The following is a 24494-nucleotide window of genomic DNA, read 5'->3' as shown; positions in this document are numbered from 1 at the left end:
CAATATGTGGAATACATTTTATAAATGAGAAGATATTTTTTAAATGTCAGAGGCCACAGTTAGGAAAAATTTTCAATCTCAGGGGTTATTCTGAATAAATATATAAATATATGTGAATATTATAAGTCTAGTTGAAAGCATAAGATGCCATAGTGAGTATACTTTTTCAATTGCAGGGGCCATATTGATATTATGTGACTGTCAAGGTCACAGTGATGATATTATATGAATGTCAACATAAGTGTGAGAATATTTTGTGAGTGTCAGAGGCCAAGTAAGGATATTATGTGAATGTTAAAAGCCACAGTAGGGTATTATGTGAATGTCAGATGTCACATTGAGCATAATATGTGAGAGTGAGAAACCCCAGTGAGGGCATTAGTTGAGTGTTAGAAGTTAGCAAAAATACTATGTGTGATACGCCATGGTGAGGGTGTTATATGAATGTCAGGGACCAAAGTACTATAGTATATCAGTGTAAGAGGCCACAGTGAGGGTATTATGTGAGTGTAAAAGATTATAATGAGGGCATTATGTGAGTGAACTAGGCCATGTCAAGATACTATGTGACTGTCAGAGGACACATTGCTCCATTTTTGAAATTAAAAAAAAAGTTTATCTTGAAAGATTGACTAGGAAGTTTAAGGCACATAACCAGGATCTCATGGATGCCCAGTACACAGATGTCTTGCCCATGATGATGAGAAAAATGTATGTGGCATAAGAAGAGGTAATAGAGCCAAGAGGTACAACTGAAAATGCATCATGTTGGGACAAGGAGCCCCACATTCCCCATGAAGTGTAATCTAATGGTTGACAGGCCTGGTCCTCAGGTCTTGTGTAAAGGGAACACAAGATCTGTGAATTATTACTACTTAAAACTGTGAATCTGCAGTTATTCAAGAGCTTAAGGAATGTGAATGGGAGGAGAAACATGACAGCTGCTAACACTATTAGAAAACATTTTATTCCCAAAGACTATATGGTTCCTAAAAGAGAACTTCTGTAAAAACAATTTATAGCTATTATTGGTGGCAGGCAGTGTATTAAAAACTTACTTTAAGACCATAGATGATTATTACAATGACAGCCCTGTCACTGCTTAATTGCTATTTGATGTTGTGCACTCCAAGCTCAGCATATCATAAAATTTCAAAATTGCAGAGACTACTGAGCACTCCTTAGGGATATAATGCAACTCTCTCAAGCCCTAAAGTGCAGTGAAGTAAACAGGAAGCCATAGTCAGTATAGTATGATGGGGCAGAACCTGCTCTCAGACAACAAACCTGGGTTCATATCTCAACTCCACCTCCTCTTGTTTGTGTGATCTTTGGCAAATCAGTTATTGCTTTGGGCTTCATTTCTTACATGTAGATCAGAGAAGTCAGTTTTGTCTCTATAATACAGCTGTTATGAAGAATAAATGAGATGTTGAAAGCACTTCATAAGTGCTCTGCATATACTAAATTTGCTGCTCTTATTACTGGAAGCATGTATAGTAGTGGTGCACAGAAACCAAAAGATAGATTTCATTTTGCTTTCAACAACTGATTCTTAGAAAGCCTCTTAGCCTTCCATGACTTGGTCTCCTTCTGCAGAATCTCAGTATGTCTGAGTAGATGAGAGGTCAACAATCTTCTACTTATCAATTTCCTGGATAATGAGGTGAAAATTTTAGAGGCAATAAAGTCATACTTGAAATCAAGTTTAGAGTCTCCCAGACCTCATTTTAAATTTTGCATCTGCCTCAGTTCTGAGCCATGCATTGCTCACTGCCCATTCATATAATATTCCCTCTGCTTTCCTACAAGAATGGGGTTTTGTTCTGAACAGCATGTGCAAATCACAATTACTACTACTTTTCTACTTCTTTTGTTACTACTACTGCTACTCTACTCAAACTACTGCCCAAGAGGCAAATCTACCAGTGTCCCCACTCTCTGTCTGTTTTGTGTTTCTCCAGTAAAAAATTTATAGGAGTACATCACTGATTGGTTTACATCTTGGCTGAGATTCTTCTACAGTTCTATGGGCAGAGATGAGCAGTTGTGGAAGAGACCCTGGAGCCTGCAAAACCTAACTCCTTGCTCTCTGGTTCTTTGAGAAACATGTTTGTTGACCCCCATCTAAGAAAATTATAACAGCTGTGTCCTTCAGCTTCCTGTTTTCTCTCCCACCTGTGAGGATTATATGGCCTGTGTTTTCTGCCCTCTTTTTCCTGATGAGTTGTATTCAGTTGTTTATAGATGGTATTGGCATCAGATCTGCCATTTTGTGTCATCATTATTCTGCTCCCCCTCCACTATTTTACAACCTAGATTGTTAGCCCAAAAACTTCCTAATTGATCATTGGTCAGATTGTTATTAACCCACAAAATTCTACTTCCTAATAGCTCCTCCACCATTCTCTCTCTCACACACTTGTGTGCAGACACTCTACCTGTCTGCTTAATACCTGTCTGCTTGTGTGTGTTTCCACATCAGGAATGGTTTCTGGGTGCTTTAATTTGTGCCATTATTTGGATAGGCTCTTCTACTGCCACTTAGGTGAGTGGAATCCAATCTGTTGCCCCACACCCTTTAATGCTGGTCTCACATTCCATTTGCCCTGACACTTGGTTGCATATCCACAACCAGCTTCAGATTGGTAACTTTCCCTTAGGTCAATTTAAATGCTCTTCTACTGAAGTGAGACATGACCATTGGTCATCCAGTGCCCTTGAGGCAGTTGAGGAGTGGGGGTTCCCCCAGTCACGACTTTTATAATTATGGTTGGCCCCTTTAGTTGACCTTATCTGATAGGTGGATCCTGATGTTTATGGTGAAGATTCCTTTTCTGTGTTGAGGCTCCTCTTTAGTTTTTCTCTCAAAATTTCTTCCACCAGGTCCTTCACCCCCTTACCCATTGCCTGGCACACACTATGGGGGTGACAACTCTCATCATGTGCTAGCTTCTTGTCTCCAGTCAACTAGTCTGTGATCTTGGGATGCCTGAGATGCTGACTTGGCAATTCATCAGTCTCCACCATGTGATCTGGGTTCTCCATTCCAGTAAATTCACTGCTGGGGTGTCTACAGATAATCTTAAACCTCTTCACCTTGCCTATAGCCACCAAAACTTATTCAGTTGTGTAATAATATTTGGCCACAGTATCCTTCAGATAATCAATCAAAATGGCCATTAATGGCATACTACATCTGTGAGTCTTTGCTCTTCATGCAAATCTGAACACCTTATTTTGGCTTTTTCTCCCCTACTAATCCCTTCTCCTTCTCTGATTTGACCCAGATAATTATCTGCCCCCGTACTGGTTTCCCACTGCAGAGGCCCCACTGAACCTTGCTCCTTTGTCTCCTTTGCTCTGCTGTGTTTTGATTTCTGCCATGGCTACCCAGTCCTCCTGCCACGAGGTCTCAAGCACATGTTCTAATTTTCCTATGAGAGTTTGCTGGTGTGGAGGGAGAGTTCAGATTCCATATTCCTTTCTCCCTCTCTGATCTTTCCCAGATAGAGAAGTGGCTAGGCTCCTTCACCTCCAAACTCTGTAAAGTTCATTAAGAAATTTTAGTATATTACCTAGACTTATGATGTTAGATTTGAAAGATGCCTTTTTCTGTACACACTAGACTCTCAGTCACAATTTCTGTTTACCTTTAAGTTACCAGATGTGGATCTCAATTAACCTAGAAAATGGTCCCTCAAGGATTTGGCAATAGCCCTCACGTGTTCAACCAAACCCAAGCTAAGAACTTAACCAGGGTTAAAAATTCCTAGGCAGTAATTTCCCTTGCAATGGAATGTAAGCTAGCAGGCCCAGTGAGGGACCAACCTGAGACTGAAGAAAAAAATAAAAGAGTCCATTTTAAACTTCTTAACTGAAAGACAGGAAAATGGTATTAAGACTCTCTCTCTTTTTTTCTCCATCTCCCTCTGTCTCCCCCTCTTTCTCTCTTCCCCCTTCTGCCTGTCTTGTTCTCACTCTCTCACACTATAATTAATGACCATTAACAGTTTTTCTTCTAGGATTTTTCTTTTTTTTAAGTGGTATATTTTTCGAGCTCACAATTTTGATCTTACATATCTAGGTTAATGTTTTTCTGATCAGTTCTATTTTTTATTCAACTCTAAAGTTTGTTTTTAAAACATCTATAATATTGCAATGGAGTTTCACCTACAAAAAACTACAATGCCTTTTATTTTGTTATGTGTATATCATGTCTGATATTGTGTTGTCTGTCTATATATGTGCATCAAAATATCATGCACATGATATCAAAATTGACACAAATAATGAACACTCATGAAATTAAAATTTAGAAAATGGATGCAAATACCTTTAATTCACTTTATTTTAAAAGGTTTAATTTAAATTGGGTAAACAAATGAAGTTAAAAGGGTTTAAAATTAACTCAAATCTCTCTAGGTGGCTAAACGAATAAAAAGTTTATGTTTATAAAATGTCTAATCCATTATTTCTATGACTTTCCTTCAACAGAAAATAGATGGCAAATACTGTTCAATATACTTGTCTGATATTTAATTGTTACAGTAAAATAAGTAGATTTGACACATATGAGATTACTCAAAAGTGTTTGTTAGAGACATCTGATTAATTTACACAATTAAAATGCTAACTTAAATAACACTGAGTACTCTTAACTCCTTAAATTCCATGAGGTAACCTGGTAAATAAAAAGGGTTTATAATTGCTTTGTGTCATTACTGAAAACAAGGTTACAAGGAGTTAAGTCCTAACAGGTAAAATTCTATATACAAAGGGGATCCAAAGTTTCAATTATGTTTCAATTAGAGTACTATAAATAAAAAATGTTTTATCTTATTAAAATGGAGTAGCTTATCTACATTCAAAAATTTTATGAATTGTTTCAAAATGTGAATGAAAATGTGTCAACAGATAGGAAAGAAAGTAAGAGATTTTAAGTATGGAAATAAATTTGGTAGAAGGAAAAAATATTTCTGGGTAAGAAAGTCTCTGTGTGATGAAATACATGAGGGTCTAAGTATGTGCTAAGAAAGTCTGTGTGTAAGCACAGGACAAATTTCAACAAGTTTGTGTGTAAGTAAGTTGGTTAGATGTATGTGACAATCAGTTAAAGCTATTTAGGATTTATCCCTAAGGTCAAATATTAATGGGTTAATATAAACCAATGTTAAATCTATATGTTAAAATATAAGGGATTTCTTGAAAATACTAATTTACTCTTAACATTGTGTCAATTAAGTTTTATTCTTTAGAACAATTCTTCTTAAAATTTAGGGTTTATACAATGATGGTTAAACAACAACAGTTGGAGTATTGTACTATGTTACAGTCTGAATTTTTCTTTAAAGCCAAACTTGGTTAACATAGAAATGTCAAGGTAATTGTGTAATGGCCACTCTTCTTTGTATATTAAATGTGTTCATATCTTCCAGGTATACATGTTTTTAAAGCAGGAAATTTATCAAGCTGCTGTTTTCTAAACCAAACTTGTCTGTAATGGTAATTTTAAACTTATAAGAATAGTAAATTTTACTGGGAACTTATTTATATCATTTAATGTTCTATAACAGGACATGTTATCAATAGGGTATATAGAAAATTTGTTACTTTTACACTGAGATAAAAAATTAAATGTAATTATATTAAGTGTAAAAGTTAGTGAGAGCCTGATTTATTTAAAGGTTAACATTGTGAAACATAAAAACAAAAAGCATTTTGCCACACAAAAGGAAAGTTAAAAGCTCTCTAAGCTTCTCCTTCATTTATGTTTTGGATGTAATGTCATATCATGTTAATTTACACTCATGTAGCCTCTGGAAACAACAGATGTAATCTTTATAAAATGATGTTTAAAGAGGAGGCAAAGATCAGCTTCAGAACTAGAACATTTTACTAAGATTTGTGAAAAGACTCACCTTACCTGAGATAAGGTTCTGCCTCCCACCTTACTATATATCAGAGTGGCTCCAAAATAAGTCAGTCTTCAGCTCATTTAAAGTTATATTCAAAAGATTGGTTTTTATTGTACAATTACTGTAATCTCAAACAGGAAATATAATACATAGCTCACCAAAATTCAAGACACATATTACACAAACTAGATAAGTTTTTACTGTTGTTAATTTCATTTTTTATTTTCTTGTAAACTCTATAATTACTACCTGATTAATGTTTTCAAGAAATACTGTTTCAAGAACAAAGAACCTAAATTACAGATAATAAGCAATCATGTAGAGGTTAGATAATATAGACCCCAATTAAGTAAAAGGGGATAAATGGCTGTAAAGTCATAAACATTGAAGTTAATGTCCAGTACATTTACTTTATGACTGGTGAGACTGGTTTGCTCAATACTTAAGATCAACCTTACAGATTTACATTAAAATACAGGTGCCAAGAAAATCAATATTTGATTTTTGCTCTCTGAGTCAGCCTGAATCCAGGGAAGGAGAGAACTTCTGTAAGGAGCTTTGTAATTCTGGGCCACATGACCTCCCAATAAGGGAGATTAATGAGACCACTAAAGAATTAAAAGCCAATCAGTTCACCTTCTGCAGAGAGGAGGGTCATTGAAAAAGGGAGACATCTCTGATGTTTCCAAAGGAAGCCACTCATCAAGAAGATCCTACCTAGCAAATGGAACTAAAGTGGTTAATAAACTGCTCTCAAGTTCTCCATGTGTGTCCCCTGTGGGAACTCAGCTGACCCATAACAGCAGATAGGAACAAGTTCTGTTTGACCAGCTTGATCTTTAACACCTAGCAAAAACAGTTATACCAAAACGTAACCATTCCTGGGTATTTAAAAGAAGAAACAATAGTCAAATGTAACTGAAGATGTATATTTGTGCTAACCCAAAGAATAGATAAGACTGAAGATGACAAAAGAGATTATTAGCAGGCAGGAGTGTCTGATAACTATCAAGAGAAACTGCTAGAGTCAGAAATTTTTGGTCATTTTAAGGCCTACAGATCTTTCTAAACAGGACCAAGCTTGCTAAATTGCCTACAGAAGTTCCTACAAGACCATATACTCAAGTTCACCAACTAATCAGTCAATCAACCTCTTCTCCTTCAAGACTACCAGCCCTTGACACACAACACTGATACCTGCAATTTACTACTGACACCTCTGACTCCAAAAACTCTGCTCTCACCTTAAGCCCTCCCTAATCTCCTTTTTACAGGAATAAAATTCTTCACCTCTCAGCAGCAGGAATCTACAGAAGAAAGACCATTGTCCCACCCCTGGTATCTATAAAAATAAAAAGGGATGAATATTGGCATCAGATCTGCCATTTTGCTGCCACCATTATTCTTCCTCTCCACACCATTTTACAACCTAGATTGTTAGCCCGAGAACTTCCTAGTCATTTATTAGTTCAGATTGTTAGCCCTCAAACTTTCTCATTAGTCGTTGGTCAGACTGTTATTAGTCCATGTAATTTCACTACCTAAGAATGGTTCCCCTGCCATTCTCTCTCTCACCCTTGTGGTCAGGCACTCTGCCTGTCCACTTAATAAAATCTCTTGTGTGAGTTCCCACATCAGGAGTGGTTTCTGGGTGCTTTCAGGTGGGATGCTTATAGATGTACAGTCCTTATTGTATAAAACAAACTGAATGAATCACCAAAGAATTACAATATTTTTAAATCAGTAAATGTTCCATAGTATATTTGTTTATAAAACATTTTTCAAAGAATAATCCTCTTTACCTCTCCTAACCCATGGTTATATCTGAAGATATCTACTGACTGGTTCCTGTGTGATCGTGATTTGTAGGGAAAATGTGCTTTTTAGAAAGTACACTTTAAGAAATTTTCCAGTCCTTCTAAATTTTATTATTATGAATGAATTCTAGTTATGCAAAATTTCTGCTATTTTAACAATGCCAAATAAATATAGCATCTTTTTAAACAAAAGGTTGAATTTTGTAATGTTTGGCAAAGTAAAATATTCCTGATTATAGTCATCATATTCCCATTTTGAAGATTCCCAGGAAACACAGAATGACATTGTTTTCTTGAGCTGTAAAACATTGATAGCTTCACTTTTGTGTTTATTCTTTCGGAATTTTTCACATTCAATTGATAGGATGAGAAAGTTTAAGAGAAGGCTATTCCTCACTCTTTGAGGATGCCAGAATATTGAATCATTATGTGAATTATCTTACTAAATGACTATTGAAGAAAACAGCAGCAAGTTTAATAGTACATGTTTGGGATGGAGAAGACACTTCTCCCATTTAAGTACTTTATAAACAATGTGAATTGACTGTCTAGATAAAGTCATAAAATGACTTTTTATTTCTCTCTCTTATTCCCTGGTGTTTTAGGAAACACAACATTGTATAACTTTCTCTTGCTTACTTGAATATTCTACTTTCACTCCAACATCGTTACTACGCCTGTCTCAAGTCATAACGAATTATTCCATCCACATTTCTGTTTTTTACTAGTTCATAATTAATGATATATTGCATAATATTATCCTAATCATTAAATAACTATTTTGACATTTAAACTGACATTTAAATATTTTTGCTAGTCTTCAAACCTGAATTAATGCAGCTTAAAAATGCATAGAACATTTGTGAAATTTGTTTGTGGTCTCAATACATGCATATTGACTCTCTACTAAATTCTAAGGTTCATCATGAATAATTTTTATTGTTTTTCAATTTTATGTTTTTCACAGACTCTATCTGTAGTATTGACCACATAGAACATGTAGGTATATAATGTTTCATGCATTTGACAGTCCTTTTTACAAGTAAAAGTAGTAATACACAGATAATGATATAAAATACAGAGCTTTTTAAATTGAATGATTTAAAATGTAAACTGAGTCACATTTTTAGAACAAGTCTACATATTCAAAATTAAAATGCCCCTAGGAAAGTTATAATTACCAGAAAGGAGCTTACATGACTGGCTGCCAGTGTGTTATGACACACACAGATTACCTGGCAAGCCTTCCCTCACTGTGTTCAAGTTTCTGCTGTAGAGATTTGTGACAGCAGGTAAAACATGGTCACCCTCACCCCTTGCATTGTATGTAGATGCTAGTGCCATGAGAGACGGAAAGGCACAGTGGAAAGGAATCTTCATTTTAAGTCAGAAGTCATGGATTGGGATTTGATATGCTAAAACACTTGGTTGGATAACTCCAGGGAAGTCATTTATTCTACCAAGGCTTCAGATATAATATTTTCTTTTCTCTGAAGGGTCATTATTTACTCATGGATACCCAACATACATTATATAGATTTTAAAGCATTGCTTTCTAGTAAACGCTATATTTGAAAGGTCCAATTTATTTTCCTTGTTTTTTTTTCTTTTCACTTTTACCAAGTCTAATATGACATGCTATCAAAGGGAGAAAATGTTAAAATGTCACTCCATTTGTAAGGTAGTAGTTTTTCATTTAGTGAAAGATTGTTTAAATAGCTGAAATATACTAATGGCTTCATTGAGGTATACTTAAAATAATCTGCACACATTTATCCTATGTGGTGTATGCTTGATATAGGTATACCCTTTTGAAACAGTTTCCATATTCTGAGGCAACCACTCTTCCTCTTCTGCTGTCCATATATATGAAATTCAGATTATCGAGAAATTGTACAAATTAAACTACCTTTAATATTTCTTTTGTATCTGACATTTCATTGGGTGTATTTATTTTCATACTTAACCATGTTCTCTATGTTCCAGTAGTGTCTTCCAGTGCTGAATAGAAGGATTCAATATCCTTTATCTAAAATGCTTGGAATTTGAGAAGGGAAGAGATTAGAATTTTGAATTTTTTTTTGAGAGGGAAAGAGAGGACATTCAAGTCAATAAATTTATTTATTTATTTTAGGGGATGCTGAGGATGGAACCCATGGCCTTGTGCTTACAAGACAAGCACTCTACCAACTGAGCTATCTCCCCAGCCCCTAAATTTGTATTTTACATATATCTTTCCTACAAAATCTGAAGGCAATTTTATATATTTTTGTGCACTTGTGTTTGGATTGCAACCTGTCCATGAGGTCGTGTGAAATTTTTCATGTGCAACATCATGTCACTTGTCATAAGGATTCAGATTTTGGAGCATTTTTGATTTTCATATTTGCAATGTTTATCTTTTAAAGCATTGTTTATCATTTAACTTTCAGTGAGCATTTGGATTATTTCCAGTTGGGGGCTATTGGTGCAACCTGGTGAGTACATTCACATACAGGTCTTCATGGAATTATGATCTTATATTACAATTATACATTTTTTTGGAAATATCTGGGTCCTATGTTAACTATTTATTTAAATTTTAATGCTCACTTTCAGCTATTTTATTTCAAAATATTCCAAAATGTATTCCATGAGCTCTTTTCCCTGACCTGATATCCATGCTGGTACCTCAGCCTTGTTTGATGTTGTAAAGCTTGACATGTTCTCCAAATAATCTTTTAGGTCCATATTGAAAGTGATGTTTGGGTGCATTGACTATTGAATAGTGTGCCTCAGTTAATTCTGTTGTAGAAAATGATATGTGAGAAATCCACCTGAAATTGTCTATTCAGTAACCTTTAATATTTTAAACCTGTCTGTGAAGAAAGGACTCTTGAAACCAGTTATTCATACTTAAAATGTGAGTGAAATCATACATTTTAACTTGACAAAAATATTAACATTTTGTAATAAGATTCATATTTTAACAAAGAACAAATTATAATTCTTAATAAATGTTAAGCATAATCCTTAATCTGATGCATTTGTCTGAAAAGTAATTATTAATTTTGTATTCTGAATCTTCTATATTAAAACAATTATAATTCATACAGAGGACATTCACAAGTCACAGAAACCTGAATAGTGCAGTAATTGCTATAGTTCTGAAATGAAGAGGTTATGAAGTAATTTATCATTCCCAGCAACTTCAGGATTGTCCTACATCATGATGTGGTTGAGAAAAACCACAAGATGTAAGAAAAAAAGTGGGATGTGTTCAGTTGATTGATGAGAAGTGAGAAAATCTGGTCCCTATTGAAAAATAAATCATCTCCAGTGAATCATTTGGATGTCTGAATTCTTTGACTGTTCTGATCCTTCTGTCCCAAGTAGTGGTGGCCCTTCTTTTTAACATACAGGCATCTTGTTCCTTACAGGACCACATACATACAGCTTACCCATGACATGTTTATAAAAACTTTCTTCCCTTCAACTTAAGTTGATAATAACATGTTATAATTTATGAACTGTCACAAAAAAGCTATTTAAAGTCAAGACTGTGAATGTTTGTGTATATCTATGGAGCTTGCAGAGAACACAGCCTTGCCAATTTTATAGTTCTGTTTCAGTTTTGTTTTCTTTAGCTAGGACTAATTAAGATAGAAAAGAACAAAGTGAGAGTACAAGCAGCCCAGTTAGCATTGCATATTAGTGGTATGCTGAGCAGACTTGATCTAGTTTTGGCAGAAACATACAAATGGCATAACTAATGTAAAACTTATTTTTAGATATCTGATTTGGTTGCTTGTGTGTGATCTCTGAAAATAGAATGTACTCATCAAAAAAATCATTTGGCTGGCGAGATGCCCCTCCCCCCGCTGGAGCACTGAAATCGGACAACTGGGAGCATCGGAGAGGAGGCTGCTCAGCACAGCACTGGGACTCAGAGCAACCACTGGGGCTCCGGGTGGCGGCCCAGAGGAGGGGCTGCGAGGAGAGCTGTTTGGAATCAGAGCGACCACTTCTGAACATGGGGGCCTGCTCGGAGGAGGAGGAGGAAAAGCAGTGCTGTGAGGCGCTTGGACTTGGAGCGACTGTGCCAGAGCTACAGGCAGTGGCCAGAGGAGGAGCTGCTCGGCAAGCTGTTTGGACTCAGAGTGACCATTCCTGAACTCAGGACCTGCCCTGAGGAGGAGGAGGAGGAGCGTGGCCACTTGGATTCAGAGTGACTATACCAGAGCTATGGGCAGTTGCCTGAGGAGGAGCTGCATGGCAAGCTGTTTGGACTCAAAGCGACCGTTCCTGAACACCAGGGCCTGCCTGGAGGAGAAGAAGGAGGAGGAGCATGGTGGGTTGCTTGGACTTGCAGTGACTGCGTTGTAGCTCCAGGCGGCTGCTCAGAGGAGGAGGCCAGTGGTGAGTTGTTTGGATTTAAAGTGACCACTCCTGAACACCAGGGGGCTGCCTGGAGGAGGAGCATGTTGGGTCTCTTAGTCTCCAGTGGCCACACCAGAGCTCCGGGTGGCTGGCGGAGGAGGCATGCAGCGGGAAACGTGGACTCAGAGCAACTCAGAGTGACTCATAGTGACCACTCCTGAACACCCGGGGGTCTACCTGGAGGAGAATGAGAAATGGGGCGGGTCGCTTGGACTTGGAGTGACTGCCCAGGGCTACGGGAAGGAGGACGAGTCTCACAGTGAGTTAGTTGGACTCCTAGTGACCTCACGGGAACACCGGACAGGTGTCTGGAGGAAGAGGCGTGCAGCGGGTCTCTGGGACTATGAGTGATTGTACGGGGATCCAGGTGGCTGCTCAGAGGAGGGGCCACATAGCCAGGCAATAGGTGCAGAGCAGGGTCCCAGGACCTAGGAGTGTTCTTGGTGGAAGAGCCGCACAGAGACATGCTTAGGGGCGGAGCAAAGGTTCCAGGACTGCAGGCAGATTCTCTGAGGAGAGGAGGCCTAAGGAGACTCGTCTGCAAAGGGTGAGGCTCCCAGGCCCAGGAGGTAGGGCCAGGCCCCTGGAAACATTGCACAGGAAGGCAGCCCAGACTAGGAAGTAGTTGTAGATAGAGGGGAACCTCTAGGAGGAGAACCAAGCAGCGAGATCTCCCCACCAGGTGAGTCTTCCCTGCCGGGTGAGGTTTTCCCACAAGGACGGTAAAACCAGAGACACAGGCCCAAACAGGCCTTGCCTCAGCCCACAGCCTAGTTACCCTTTGGACGACCATTGGTCAACAAGTGGAGACACATCTGCCCACTAGCAGGGAATATGCCCACCTGAAGGCCACCACCCCTAGAGAGGCATCTTCCTTGTGGAGCACTGCACTATCAGCTTCCTCCAAGATTTTGGCCTACTGAAGGCTAAGAGGGGATATACTAGGAATCTTCAGGGACATATAAGTCAATAGAGAAAATCTGCAATATCTCAGTGGTCCACTGACACCTGAACAACATGAGAAGAGGAAAGAATATGACCCAAACAAATCTAGATGTTACATCAATAAAATGCAATGACAGCATGGCAGAAGAAATGACAGAAAAGGAGTTCAGAATGTACATAAGTAAAATGATCAGGGAAGCAAACGATAAGATTAAAGAGCAAATGCAGGCATTGAATGATCACACCAATCGAGAGTTAAAAGAGCAAATACAGGAAGAAAAAGGTCATTTCAATGAAGAGTTAGAGATATTGAAAAAAAAAAACAGAAATCCTTAAAATTAAGGAAAGAGCAAACCAAATTAAGAACTCCATAGAAAGCATATCCAATAGGATAGAACACCTGGAAGACAGAACCTCAGACATTGAAGACAAAATTTTTAACCTTGAAAACAAAGTTGAACAAAGAGAGAAGTTGGTAAGAAGTCATGAACAGAATCTCCAAGAACTATGGGATATCATGAAAAGGCCAAATTTAAGAATTATTGGGATTGAGGAAGGCCTAGAGACACAAACCAAAGGAATGAAAAATCTGTTCAATGAAATAATATCAGAAAATTTCCCAAATATGAAGAATGAAATGGAAAATCAAGTTCAAGAGGCTTATAGGACTCCAAATACACAAAATTACAACAGACCCACAACAAGGCACATTATAATGAAAATACCTAACATACAAAATAAAGACAGAATTTTAAAGATCGCAAGAGAAAAGAACCAAATTACATTCAGGGGGAAACATATACGGATATCAGCAGATTTTTCAATCCAGACCCTAAAAGCTACAACAACCTGGAACAAAATTTTTCAAGCTCTGAAAGAAAATGGATGCCAACCAAGAATCTTATACCCAGCAAAACTTACCTTCATATTTGACGATGAAATAAAATCCTTCCATGATAAACAAAAGCTAAAAGAATTTACAAAAAGAAATCCAGCATTACAAAACATTCTCACCAAATATTCCATGAGGGACAGATGAAAAACAAAGAAGCAAATCAGCAAAGGGAGGAATTATTCTAAAGAAATAGTCAAATAAAGGAGGAACCAAGTCATGCCAAATAAATAAATAAATAAATAAATAAATAAATAAATAAAATTTTAAAAAATGAACCAAGTGACCAGGAAACCAAATCATATCTCAATAATAACCCTGAATGTTAATGGCCTGAATTCATCAATCAAAAGACATAGACTGGCAGATTGGATTAAAAAGAAAGATCCAACAATATATTGCCTGCAAGAGACTCACCTCATAGAAAAAGATATTCATAGACTAAAGGTTAAAGGATGGGGAAAAATATACCATGCACATGGACTCAGCAAAAAAGCTGGAGTATCGATCCTCATTTTGGATAGTGTGGACTTCAATCCAAAGTTAGTCAGAAGGGACAAAGAAGGACATTTCATACTGCTTAAGGGAAGCATAAATCAGCAAGTTATAAAAATCATGAACATCTATGCCCCAAACAGTGGCTCATCCATGTATGTCAAATAAATCCTTCTCAATTTCAGAAACAAAATAGACCATAACACAATAATACTAGGTGATTTTAACACACCTGTCTCACCACTGGACAGATCTTCCAAACCAAAAGTGAACAAAGGAACCATAGATCTCAATAACACAATCAATAATTTAGACTTAACAGACATTTATAGAATATACCATCCAAACAAGGGCTAATACACTTTCTTCTCAGCAGCACATGGATCCTTCTCTAAAATAGATCATATATTATGCCAAAAAGCTAATGTTAGCAAATAGAAGAGGATAGAGACACTACTTTGTATTCTATAAAATATTGATGATTATATATTTAGAGGAACCTGGAAATTCCACCAGAAAACTCTTAGAACTCATAAGTCAATTCAATAAAATAGCAGGTTACAAGATCAATGCTTATAAATCCAACACATTTTTATACATAAGTGATGAATCTTCAGAAAGAGAAATTAGAAAAACTACCCCATTCACAATAGCCTCGAAAAAAAAAATAAAATACATGGGAATCAATCTCACAAAAGAGGTGAGAAGTATTGGAATGAGCTCTTCTTTAAAGGTTTTGTAGATCTCGGATGAGAACCCATCTGGTCACGGTCTTTTCTTTGTTGATAGGCTTTTGATCACTTCTTCTATTTCATTACTTGAAATTGGTGTATTTAAATTCTGTATGTCCTCCTCATTCAGTTTAGGCAATTCATATGTCTCTAGAAACCTGTTGATGTCTTCGAAATTTTCTGTTTTGTTGGAGTATGGATTTTCAAAATAGCTTCTAATTATGTTTTGTATTTCAATCCTGTCTGTTGTGATATTTCCTTGTTTATTCCGAATTTTAGTGATTTGGGTTTTCTCTCGTCTTCTCTTTGTTAGTGTGGCTCAATGTTTATCAATTTTGTTTATTTTTTCAAAGAACCAACTATTTATTTTGTCAATTTTTTGTATTGTTTCTTTTGTTTCAATTTTGTTGATTTCAGCTCTGAGTTTAACTATTTCCTTTCTTCTACTACTTTTGGTGCTGTTCTGTTCTTCTTTTGCTAGGGCTTTGAGCTGTAGTGTTAGGTCGTTTATTTGTTGAGTTTTACTTCTTTTATTAAATGCGCTCCATGAAATAAATTTCCCTCTAAGTACTGCTTTCATACTGTCCCAGAGATTTTGATATGATGTTTCTTTGTTCTCATTTACCTCTAAGAATTTTTTAATTTCCTTCCCAATATCTTCTGTTATCCATTCATCATATAATAGCATATTGTTTAATCTCCAGGTGTTGGAGTAGTTTCTGTTTTTTACTCTTTCATTTATTTCTAACTTCAATCCATTATGATCTGATAGAATACAAGGTAGTGTTTCTGTCTTCTTTTATTTGCTAACATTAGCTTTGTGGCATAATATATGGTCTATTTTAGAGAGGGATCCATGTGCTGCTGAGAAGAAAGTGTATTCGCTCTTGGTTGGATGGTATATTCTATAAATGTCCGTTCAGTCTAAATTATTGATTGTGTTATTGAGATCTATGGTTTCTTTGTTCAATTTTTGTCTGGAAGATCTGTCCAGTGGTGAGAGAAGCATCTTAATACCACCTAGTATTATTGTGTTATTGTCTATTTGGTTTCTGAAATTTAGAAGGATTTGTTTGACATACATGGATGAGCCACAGTTTGGGGCATAGATGTTTATGATTGTTATATCTTGCTGATTTATGCTTCCCTTAAGCAGTATGAATTGTCCTTATTTATCCCTTGTGACTAACTTTGGCTTGAAGTCCACATTATCTGAAATGAAGATGGATACTCCAGTTTTTTGCTGAGTCCATGTGCATGGTATGTTTTCTCCCTTCCTTTCACCTTTAGTGTATGGGTATCTTTTCTATGAGGTGAGTCTCTTGCAGGCAACATATTGTTGGATCTTTCTTTTTAATGCAATCTGCCAGTCTATGTCTTTTGATTGATGAATTCAGGACATTAACATTCAGGGTTATTATTGAGATATGATTTGGTTTCACGGTCATTTGGTTCATTTTTAAAAAATTATTTATTTATTTCACACGACTTGGTTCTTCTCTATTTGACAATTACTTTAGGATAATTACTCCTTTGCTGATTTGCTTCTTTGTTTTTCATCTCTTCCTCATGGAATATTTGCTGAGAATGTTCTGTAATGCTGGCTTTCTTTTTGTAAATTCTTTTAGCTTTTGTTTATTATGGAAGGATTTTATTTCATTGTCAAATATGAAGATAAGTCGTGCTGGGTATAAGAGTCTTGGTTGGCATCCATTTTCTTTCAGGGCTTGGTAAATGTTGTTCCAGGCCCTTGTAGCTTTTAGGGTCTGGATTGAAAAATCTGCTGATATCCGTATTGTTTTCCCCCTGAATGTAATTTGGTTCTTTTCTCTCACAGCCTTTAAAATTCTTCCTTTATTTTGTATGTTAGTTATTTTCATTATAATGTGCCTTGGTGTGGTTCTGTTGCATTTTTGTGTATTTTGAGTCTCATAAGCCTCTTGAACTTGATTTTCCATTTCATTCTTCATATTTGGGAAATTTTCTGATATTATTTCATTGAACAGATTTTTCATTCCTTTGGTTTGTTCTCTAGGCCTTCCTCATTTCCAATAATTCTTAAATTTGGCCTTTTCATGATATCCCATAGTTCTTGGAGATTCTGTTCATGATTTCTTACTATCTTCTCTGTTTGTTCAACTTTGTTTTTAAGGTTAAATATTTTGTCTTCAATGTCTGAGGTTCTGTCTTCCAGGTGTTCTATCCTACTGGATATGCTTTCTATGGAGTTCTTAATTTGATTTATTGTTTACTTCATATCAAGGATTTCTGTTTATTTTTTTTTTCAATATCTCTAACTCATTATTCAAATGACCTTTTGCTTCCTGTATTTGCTCTTTTAACTGTCGATTGGTGTGATCATTCAATGCCTGCATTTGGTCTTTCTTCTCATCATTCAGTGCGTGTTTTTGCTATTTCATCTCATTGCTTGCTTCTCTGATCATTTTAATCATGTACATTCTGAACTCCTTTTCTGTCATTTCTTCTGCCGTGCTGTCATGGGTTTATTGATATAATATCATCAGATTTGTATGTGGCATTTTCTTTCCTTTTTATCTCATATTGTTCAGATATTTGTGGACTGCTGAGATATTGCAGCTTTCCTCTATTGGCTTACAATGGCCCTGAAGATTTCTATATATCCCCTCTTAGCCTTCAGTAGGCTGAAGTCTTGGAAGTTGATAATGTGGTGCTCCATAAGGAAGCTGCCTCTCTAGGAGTGGTGGCCTTCAGGTGTGGTATATTCCCTGCTAGTGAGCAGAGGTGCCTCCACTTGTTGACCAATGGTCATCAAAATGGGAAGTAGGCAGCGGGCTGAGGCAAGGCCTGTTTGGTCCTGTGTCTCTGGTTTTACCGTCCTGTGGTGAAACCTCACCCGGCAAGTAAGACTCACCCTTTAGGGAGGTCTCGCTGGTCAGTTACCCTCCTAGAGGTTCCCCTCAATTTACAGCTACATCCTGGGCTGGGCTGCCTTCCTCTGCAAAGTTCCCAGGGGCGTGTCCCTACCTCCTGGGCCTGGGAGCCTCACCCTTCGCAGATGAGTCTCCTTAGTCTGCCCCTCCACAGCGAATCTGCCTGCAGTCCTGGAACCTTCGCTCTGCCCCTAAGCGTGTCTCTGTATGACTCGTCCCCCAAGAAGCCTCCTAGATCCCGGGACCCTGCTCTGCACCTAATTGCCTGGCTATGCGGCCCCTCTTCTGAGCAGCCACCTGGGGCTCTGAGTCCCAGAGACCTGCTGCATGCCTCTTCCTCCAGACAGCTGCCCAGTATTCTGGTGCGGTCACTAGAAGTCCAAGCAACTCACTCTGTGCCTCCTCCTTCCACCAATCACCCATAGCCTTGGGCAATCACTCCGAGTCAAAGTGACCAGCCCCGTTCCTCCTCCTCCTCCAGGTAACCTCCCAGGTGTTCAGGAGTGTTTGCTCTGAGTTGCTCTGAATCCACATGACCCTCTGCACACTTCCTCTGGGCAGCTGCCTGGTGCACTGGTGCAGCCACTCGAGACCAAGCGAGCCAGCACGCTTCTCCTCCAGGCAGTACCCCTGTGTTCCGGAGCAGTCGCTTTGAGTCCAAACAACTCACCAATCGCCTCCTCCTCTGAGGAGCCACCTGGAGCTCTCATGCAGTCACTGGAGACCAAGAAACCCGCCACATTCCTCCTCCTCCTCCTTCTACTCCTCAGGGCCGGCCCCAGTGTTCAGAAGTGGTCTGAGTCCAAACAGCTCACCATGCAGCCCCTCCTCTGGCAATGGCCTGTAGCTCTTGCATAGTCACTCCGAATCCAAGTGGCCATGCTCCTCCTCCTCTTCCTCCTCCTCAGGGCAGGTTCAGGTGTTCAGAAGCAGTCGCTCTGAGTCCAAACAGCTTGCCACACCACTCCTCCTCTGGCAACTGCCTGTTGCTCTGGTATAGTCACTCTGAATCCAAGCGGACATGCTCCTCTTCCTCCTGCTCAGGTCAGGCCCCAGTGTTCTGAGTTCACACAGCTCTCCTCACCGCTCCTCCACTGGGCAGCCACTGGAGAGCCAATGGTTGCTCCGAATCCCAGCGCTGTGCTGAGTGACCTCCTCTACCATGCTCCCAGTTGTCCGAGTTCACTGCTCCAGGTAGGGGAGGGGTGTCTCACCAGGCAGCTCTACTTCACATAGTTTCCTGCGTTCCAGCAATACTGCCCCATCTGGGATGCCTCCCCAATGGGAGAGACTCACTTGGCTGCCTTGAGTAGGTCCTAAGTCTCTCAATATCTCCTCTTTTGAATCCTAAGTCCTGGAGCAACATGAAATGCAGCCACCCTCTAGGTCACCATCTTGAAACCCATCACAGGGATGCAAGGTTGGTTCAACATCAGGAAATCAATAAATACAATTCACCATATCAATAGACTTAAAGTCAAGAATCACATGATTATTTCAATAGATGCAGAAAAAGCATTTGATAAAATATAGCACCCCTTCATGCTCAAAACACTAGAAAATATAGGGATAGTGGGATCATTCTTTAACATTGTAAAGGCCATCTATGCTAAGCCCATGGCTAATATCATTCTAAATGGTGAAAAACTCAAAGCAATTCCCTAAAAACTGGAACAAGTCAGTGATGCCCTCTTTCATCACCTCTATTCAATATCATCCTTGAAACTCTAGCCAGAGCAATTAGACAGTCCAAAGAAGTTAAAGGGATACGAATAGGAAAAGAAGAACTCAAACTATCCCTACATGCTGATGATATGATTATATACTTATAGGGACCAGGAAATTCCACCAGAAAACTTTTAGAACTCATAAGAGAATTCAGTAAAGTAATGGGATATAAGATCAATGCACATAAATCTGATGCATTTTTATACATAAGTGATGAATCTTTGGGAAGAATAATCAGGAAAACTTCCACATTCACAATAGCCTCAAAAAAATAAAATAAAATACTTGGGAATCAATCTCACAAAAGAGGTGAAAGACCTCTACAATGAGAACTACAGTACACTAAAGAAAGAAATTAAAGAAAACCTTAGAACATGGAAAGATCTCACATGTTCTTGGATAGGCAGAATTAATATTGTCAAAATGGCCATACTACCTAAAGTGCTATACAGATTCAATGCAATTCCAATTAAAATCACAATGACATACCTTACAGAAATAGAGCAAGCAATTATGAAATTCATCTGGAAGAATAAGAAACCCAGAATAGCTAAAGCAATCCTTAGCAGGAAGAGTGAAGCAGGGGGTATCGCAATACCAGATCTTCAACTCTAGTACAAAGCAATAGTAACAAAAACAGCATGGTATTGGTACCAAATAGAAAGGTAGATCAATGGTACAGAATAGAGGACATGGACACAAACCCAAATAAATACAATTTTCTCATACTAGACAAAGGTGCCAAAAATATGCAATGGAGAAAAGATAGACTCTTCAACAAATGGTGCTGGGAGAATTGGAAATCCATATGCAACACAATGAAACTAAACCCATATCTCTCACCATGCATGAAACTAAATTCAAAATGGATTAAGGACCTCGGAATCAGACCAGAGACCCTGCAAATTATAGACGAAAAAGTAGGTCCAGATCTTCATCATGTCGGCTTAGGACCAGACTTCCTCAACAGGAAACCCATAGCACAAGAAATAAAAGCAAGAATCAATAACTGGGATAGGTTCAAACTAAAAAGCTTTCTCTCAGCAAAGGAAACTATCAGCAATGCTAAGACAGAGCCTACAGAATGGGAGAAAATCTTTGCTGATCATACTTCAGATAGAGCACTAATCTTCAGAATCTATAAAGTACTCAAAAACTCTACACCAAGAATTCAAATAATCCAGTCGACAAATGGGCTAATGAAATGAATAGACTCTTCACCGAAGAATATCTACAAGCAATCAACAAACATATGGAAAAATGTTCAACATCTCTAGTAATAAGAGAAATGCAAATCAAAACCACCCTAAGATTCCATCTCACCCCAATTAGAATAGCGATTATGAAGAACACAAGCAACAACAAGTGTTGGTGAGAATGTGCGGAAAAAGGTACACTCATACTTTGCTGGTGGGACTCACATTAGTGCAGCCACTCTGGAAAGCAGTGTGTAGATTCCTAAGAAAACTTGGAATGGAATCACCATTTGACCCAGCTATCCCACTCCTTGGCCTATACCCACAGGACTTAAAATCAGCATACTACAGGGATATAGCCACATCAATGTTCATAGCTGCTCAATTCACAATAGCCAGACTGTGAAACCAACCTAGATGTCCTTCAACTGATGAATGGATAAAGAAACTGTGGCATATATATATAATGGAATATTACTCAGTCATAAAGAATGATAAAATTATGGCATTTACAGGAAAATGGATGAAATTGTAGAATATCATGCTAAGTGAGATAAGCCAATCTCAAAAAAACAAAGGTTGAATGGTATCACTAATAAGTGGATGAGGACACATAATGGGGGAGGGAAGGGTTTGTGTTAGGGTTAGAGTTAGGGTTAGGGAGGGGACAAGAATGGAGGAAGGAAGGACTGTATAGAGGGAAAAGGGGTTGAAGGGGTGGAGTGAAGGGGAAAAATAACAGAATGCATCAAACAACATTACTGTATGTAAATTTATGATTACACAAATGGTATGCCTTTACGCCATGTACAGAGAAACAACATGTATCCAGTTTGTTTACAATAAAAAAATTTAAAAAAATCATTTGCAAATATAAATCAATTGGTTATTATTTGTGTCTCATTTTGTTTACCATTTTTTGGGGGGAGAGGTGGGGATTGAACTCATGGACATTTAACTACTGAGCCACATCCCCACCTTTTTTTATTTATTTATTTTTCACTTTTGATACAGGGTGCGCACTAAGTTATTTAAGGCCTTGCTAAGTTGCTGAGCCTTGCTTTGAACTTTTGATCCTCTTTCCTCAGTCTCCCAATCCACTTGTATGACAGGTGTGCACCTGGTAGTTTAGCATTTTTTTAAAACAAAAATTATTTTTAAAAAGTTCTCTTCAAATACAGAATTCATTATTTATGAATTGACCTAGACATAAACATCAAAAAGTTAGGAATTTTTATAAATATAATACAAGTGCATGTTGAATAGTCATTTTTAAGCCAACAGAGAATATACACTGACTGAAGTTAGTCCTTACTCTTATGAGGCAAAGAATCATAATTTTGTCACAGAACTCTGAAATTGTTGGTACTTGTATAATCATAAACTCAACCTGTGCTTACATGTGTATACTATTACATATCTAATCTCATTTCCTTTTGATGTGTTTTACTTCATAGAGTTATAAACAAGAATTAAACTTAAAATTTTATTGTCTGAGTAAAGGTCAGTTTTTTTCAAGGTTATCATTGGATCTTATATAAGGGATCTAATAAATAATGTAGTCAAAATTTTCTCATTTTGTAGGCAGAAAGTAGGGATTCAAAGAGGTAACCAAAGCATTTTGAGTTGCATATGGCATTAGGGGAAGAGTAAGTTCAACTACAAATAAATAATAGAACCTCAAATAAAACAGCATTCTTCCTGTAATTTGATTACATACTCTTTCATATGGATACACCTGTAGGAAGTAGAGATAATCAGCATTTGACCTTTTTTGTACATCTGATAAAAATATGTAGTCATTATGTACACAAATGATTGTTTGCATTTGGCTTCAATGAAAAAATTATATTTTTAAAGCACTTTTCCAAGGAAATATTGGTCACCCTTCTTTGATGATCCACTCTCATGTCTTATGGATATCACTTTCCAAAATTTTCTTAAATCATAAGGCATCGATTTCATGGGGTTTCTGAACCTTCTGAAGTTATGTGCCAGAATTTACTAGCAAATTTTCAGTGTCCACTCCTCAAACTAGATTTTCATTCCACAGTGTTTCTATTACTTTTTTCTGACCTTTCTTGGTAGATGCTTATTTTTCTCCATAATATAGTGCTTCCTTAAATTAGAATTCATTATTTATACAAGTAAGAATTTCAGATTGTTTTGATTTTTAAGCTCTTTTCTCCACATTTTAGATCATTTTTAACTATCTATTGAACACTTTCCAAATTTTTCATGAACTTGAATACCAAGAAGACAAAATGAGAAATCATTTACTAAGGATTATCTAGTTTAGGATCATGGGTGTGCTAATTAGAGGAAGCACAGCTAAAACTGCTAAATCCAGTAATGGACACCATAAGAGAAGTTAGACTGGCCCTCAATGTCAAAGGAGACAGAATAAGAATCTCAGAAAACTAACAAATGGGAAATATTCAGATTTTAAAGTTAAAAAAATTATTATTGAACATAGAAAAAAAGAATAGGGCATTGGAATTAAGCCCTTCCAAGCTGGAAGGTGAAAAGAATCTATCAAAAATTTAGATGCAATGAACAAACGGTCTCCTTCTTAGTTAAGTCAATTCAATCTCCCAGCATTGCAGTTTTTCATGTGGGGGAGATACTTCACCTCTCCAAGTCCTTTCTGCTGTGAAACCCCAGTTTGGAACCTCTTGCTGCCTAAGAAATGGAGAAAGCAGTGCCGTTGACTTTCTGGGGTGCGAAAGAGACAGTCTGTGTTTGCCCTTTGGCATAGATCATGACACATGGTAAGCAATGTTATTGGTAACAATGGTGCTTTCACAGGTAGTCCAGTGAACCTTTAACTCTATTCTCTGACCATAGAAATATGGCCTATACAACTTTTGACAGTCAACTATACTTTTGTAAATGTTGTAGTTTTATATTCTTACTGAAAATATAGACTTCTTAAAAGATAATGCAAAATATTTGAATTGATTTGAAAATCAGTATTTACATTCCTTGCAATTCATCCTGTCATCATTTGTATTTGTATTTTTTTTTATCAGAAAACAAAATCACCATTTTTTATCCTGGAAAAAGTTCTGCAACAACATCCCAATAAAGGCAAAGTTTTTCAGTAAACACCTGAAGTTATTTTAAAGATAAATACCATACCCATTTGGTATGTGCTTGGGACTTTCTGTTACATAAAGAGTTTTTCAGGTCACAATGCTTTCTTATGTGTGGGGGCTATTTATTAGCACTGGAATTGTCTTTTGATTATTGATAAGGTAATTTCTGTTCTGATGCTATTTAATTAAACCTGGATTTCATGATAATCCTAGAGACTTTTAAAGTTACTACATATGCTCCTTTGCTTTATAACTGATTCAGAAGTAAATTTCATATCACATAATGCACAAACATGAAGGTCCCATATGTAGTCAAACTTTATTGAAACTAGTGTAAATCATA

At 37.3% G+C, this 24494-nt stretch overlaps 1 long non-coding RNA gene across 1 annotated transcript in view; it reads right to left on the bottom strand.

The window, feature by feature from the left end:
- Window positions 1-3345: 3345 nt before the first annotated feature.
- LOC306652075 overlaps window positions 3346-24494 on the bottom strand; it is a 1117321-nt gene continuing 1096172 nt past the window's right edge. The window contains exon 2 of the long non-coding RNA XR_013761300.1: window positions 3346-5492. This is a non-coding gene — a long non-coding RNA (uncharacterized lncRNA). The remainder of the gene's footprint in view (window positions 5493-24494) is intronic.

Source organism: Sciurus vulgaris, assembly GCF_902686455.1.
Source record: "Sciurus vulgaris genome assembly, contig: HiC_scaffold_632_arrow_ctg1, whole genome shotgun sequence".
Taxonomy (NCBI): Eukaryota; Metazoa; Chordata; class Mammalia; order Rodentia; family Sciuridae; genus Sciurus; species Sciurus vulgaris.
Note: the sequence above shows the minus strand (reverse complement) of the source record. Positions and strands in the feature narration are given on the sequence as shown.